The sequence below is a fragment of the Palaemon carinicauda genome, chromosome 7 (assembly GCF_036898095.1).
Source record: "Palaemon carinicauda isolate YSFRI2023 chromosome 7, ASM3689809v2, whole genome shotgun sequence".
NCBI classification, from domain to species: Eukaryota; Metazoa; Arthropoda; class Malacostraca; order Decapoda; family Palaemonidae; genus Palaemon; species Palaemon carinicauda.
Window position 1 is genome coordinate 13,835,381 of NC_090731.1, and position 4,760 is coordinate 13,840,140.

Consider the following 4,760-nt stretch of genomic DNA (forward strand, 5'->3'; position numbering starts at 1 on the left):
TTGGGTATCAAATGGTTTCATACAAATTACTTAGGATGAAATTTTTGCCATCTATTTCTCGCCTTGACTGCGACCTACCGTTACTGACTGTCTATCGGGTACAAATCCATAATTAAGGTTCAACAAAAAGAGCCTAAATCTTAGGCCTAAATATATCTGTGAATCCAACGCGGCCCACTTGCTGGCGAGATAAGTATCATGACCACTGAGAGAGAGGTTCTCTTCCTAACAACAACAACAACAACAAATGGAGCAGTTTCCACTTTCCAGCCCACTGCAGTACAAGGGTCTCAGACTTATCAATTCATGTCTGGAGTCTGGCCAGTTTTCATCACCACGCTGACAATTGCGAATTGGTGATAGTAGGAGATTTTAGTCTAATGATCTGATCGCTCACGGCAAACCAACCTAGTACGGGTGGTCCTAACGAGTACATTGATATAAGTACTAAAATGCTAAAATGGCATTGAATTTATTCGTTGTTGAAAAGCAACGATCTAATAACCATTGAAACCAATGACTCTATGAATGAATTATACATTCTCAGCTACTTCCGGTCATATTGACAAACACTTTCAATGATGTGTCATTAGCTAGATGAAGGTTGCATGAACAATAATTTTGCAGAACCAAACTCTCTGAAGCAAAAGTATATCGGGAAGTCAGCACTTGGAGCCGAAGGTCACGTAATCATGTTCTGATTATCGAGTTGACACTCGGCAACTCTGTTTCAATCTGGGTTGCCAGGCTGGCCTTTTTTCAGGCCAAAAAACATCAAATTTTGCCTTTTTTAATTTGGTTGGCCTTTAGTAATATGAAAAAAGTGGGCCTTATATACTATATTTTTGCCTTTTTCTACTAATGGTTGACCTTTTAAAGCAGCGGTTGATTATAAAACCCTGGCAACTCTGTTGTCAATCCCTCGTGACGATAAATACCCTGCGTGGCAACTCCATCGTATCGTCACAAATCTCAATATCACTGCCTAATTTTTCTTTTAGTTTACTTTGATAAGGAAATTTTCACAATTTATTCATGATATATCAATTATTGAGTAAAATTGCGTCGAAGAGCATTGTTTGTGAGTATGTTCGCAGGCTTTAAATATGTGTAATCATGTAGAAGTAAAGCAGATTTCTTTATTAAACTGCAATACATCCTTCGAAAATTAGTATGTACTTGTGTCTCTCTCTCTCTCTCTCTCTCTCTCTCTCTCTCTCTCTCTCTCTCTCTCTCTCTCTCTCTCTCTCTCTCTCTCTCATTAACGGATCTTACATTTCAATGCCGGTTAAAATAATGTAAACTTAACCCCAACCAACAACCACCATAACCTTGTGAACCTTTTCTGGCGGGCCAATAACCCCGGTCAACCCTTCTTCCGCTATGGAGTGAGACTAGCTTTCAACTCTAGCCAGCTCCACTGACTTACGTTGACAACTTGACAATGGGATGGGAACTTTGGCTGGATCAAATGGAAATATACTTTTATTTTCTTTTTTATTTCTATAAACATGTATACAATTATATATGTGTGGCTGTTTTTATAGATAGATAGATAGATTGAAATCACGAAAACTGACATGAGATGAGCATAAAATATGTATTAAAGTCAATATATATATATATATATATATATATATATATATATATATATATATATATGTGTGTGTGTGTGTGTGTGTGTGTGTGTGTGTGTGTGTGTGTGTGTGTGTAATTATAAGGAAATTGAAGTTTCCAACAATATTTCGAAAACTAGATGATAATAATGATTATCATTGACTAACCATATTTCCTCACGTGAAAAATAAATGGGAAACTTTCAGCAATATTTACTGAGAATAAAGTAATCATAAAAATATTACTTATTATTATTATTATTATTATTATTATTATTATTATTATTATTATTATTATTATTATAAATAAAACCACCTTTGTTTACCTTCAACTACTTTTTTCACTAACCCCAGCAAAAGTCTTCCTCGTTGTTAGCGACAGACTGGTTAGACTTGAGCGCCCACCCCACCCACACGCCTCCTAAGGTTCCTGTTTCTTCCTCGGGTGGGTCTAGGCAAGGGAACAGTCCCGTGGAGGAAGGGCTGGGCGTCAGAAACCTGAATTATCAGGAGGCTCTCTTCCCAAGGGTCTCACTCACAACATGCCACCTGCCAGGTAGTTAGAAAAAGGTCAAGCGCTATCTCTCTCTCTCTCTCTCTCTCTCTCTCTCTCTCTCTCTCTCTCTCTCTCTCTCTCTCTAGGAAAAGAACAGCAGGAATGTTTACTTAAATGTAGTGTGCTACTCTCTCTCTCTCTCTCTCTCTCTCTCCTCTCTCTCTCTCTCTCTCTCTCTCTCTCTCTCTCTCTCTAGGAAAAGAACAGCAGGAATGTTTACTTAAATGTAGTGTGCTACTCTCTCTCTCTCTCTCTCTCTCTCTCTCTCTCTCTCTCTCTCTCTCTCTCTCTCTCTCTCTCTTCAATAGGAAAAGAACAGCATGAATGCGTTTGTTAAAGAATTATTGCTACTTTTTACATCTCTCTCTCTCTCTCTCTCTCTCTCCTCTCTCTCTCTCTCTCTCTCTCTCTCTTAGGAAAAGAACAGCAGGATTAAAAAATGTATTATACTACATTTTTTACCTAATTGGAAAAAACTATGTACCAGATTGATAGTCGAATGTTGTTTAATAAAACATATATATATATATATATATATATATATATATATATATATATATATATATATATATATATAAAATACGCTACTTTCTTACCTGTGAGAAAACTGTGTACGTGATTGTTACTCGATTGTTGTGTGATGTAGGTTGAATACAGAGAGAGAAAGAAGAAAAAAGTTAGTTATGCGATTGTTTATTTGATTCCCATTAAGATTTTAATTTTTTTTAGTTCTATTCATTTGCGAAATTTATCTACGGCATCGAAGAACATATATATATATATATATATATATATATATATATATATATATATATATATATATATATATATATATAGTGACGTCAAATTCCATAAATCAGTAATATAAAAAAAATTTCATCGACAAAAACTAAATCCTTACAATCAAAAATTAAATCCTAACAATCAAAAATTAAATCCTTACAATCAAAAATTATATCCTTACAATCAAAAATTATATCCTTATAATCAAAAATTATATCCTTATAATCAAAAATTAAATCCTTACAATCAAAAATTAAGTCCTAACAATCAAAAATTAAATCATTACAATCAAAAATTTAATTCTTACAATCAAAAATCAAATCCTTACAATCAAAAATGATATCCTTACAATCAAAAATGATATCCTTTCAATCAAAAATTAAATCCTAACAATCAAAAATTAAATTATTACAATCAACATGTGCTTTGAAGGCGTTATGTATGTTGTTTCTGGCTCCTACATGATAATTATGGCAACTTATATCCCTTTCTTTCTTTGACTTTCTCCTACATTTCATACTTTACAATCTTTGCATCTCCGTCATTGCATGCGAAGAAACAACAAACCACACGTTGCATGTAAAGAAACAAACACGTTGCATGTTGGTCCTTATGAAGAGGAATGCCAGAATCTTGAAGTCTGAGAACACGCAACTGAAATAAATGTCTTACACCTTTTCATATTAGTTTACTGGGTCATTTGTAGCTTATACTTTCGGCTTTTTAAATTCAAAATGTTAGAAAAAATAAATTATCTCTACGTGATTCTATATAATTTTCCAGGGTCAATTTTAGCTTATACTCTCGGCTTTTTAAATTTAAAATATTAAAAAAAAAATAACTTTATTATCTCCGTGATTCAATATGATTTTTCCGAGTCATTTTCAGTTTATACTCAAGGCTGACAATAAAAAAAAAATGTTCAAATTCAAAGAAACTTCCATAGAATTGATTTGGCCTTAATTGTTTAATTGTATAACTGTCCCAAATGTCTGTGGGTTGTTCTTACCTGGTTCTAACACGACGTCTTTGAGTGCATCCATATGCAAGAACATGAATTAGGCTTCCTATAAGCAATAAAATGAAAGCCTATCTCCTTCCAAAACGATTGAACTGAGCTTGAGGGTACACTCGGGCACACTATTCTATCTAATTTCTCTTCTTCATGTTTTGTTAAAGTTTTTATAGTTTACATAGAAGATATTTATTTTAATATTATTCTTAAAATATTGATTTTTTTCCTTGTTTCCATTCCTTACTGGGCTATTTTCCCTGTTGAAGCCCCTGGGCTTATAGCATTCTGCTTTTCCAACTAGGGTTGTAGCTTAATAATAATAATAATAATAATAATAATAATAATTGAGCTACTCAAGGTCCCATTGAAGGACCTTGGAGCTACTTTGCTTTGGTAGGTCACGCCTCAGGCGAGTAAGCTCTTTGCCCTACTCGCAGGTCGGTTTCACAAATCATGAGATAGGATCATAGGACAGGTATTAAACATCCTTGTTGTTCCAACCGCCTTTTGAAGGTCCGATATTAATTCCGATTGAGGTGTCAGTCATCGTATTGGATACACTGTTAAAGAACCGTAATTTTAATAAGAAATTCTCCGTAAAAAATATACTGTTCTCAGCCGTATTTTAATAATAAACAGGCAACCGAATTTTACCTTATTTTGTTATCATCTTTCACGGGTTGGTGACCGTAATATCACTCCCTTACGTCAATGCATCCGTTTTTAAAACTTTAAATGCCTGGCAGTATTAATTCCAGGATTTTTACCGTTTTTTACGGCAAATTTTAAG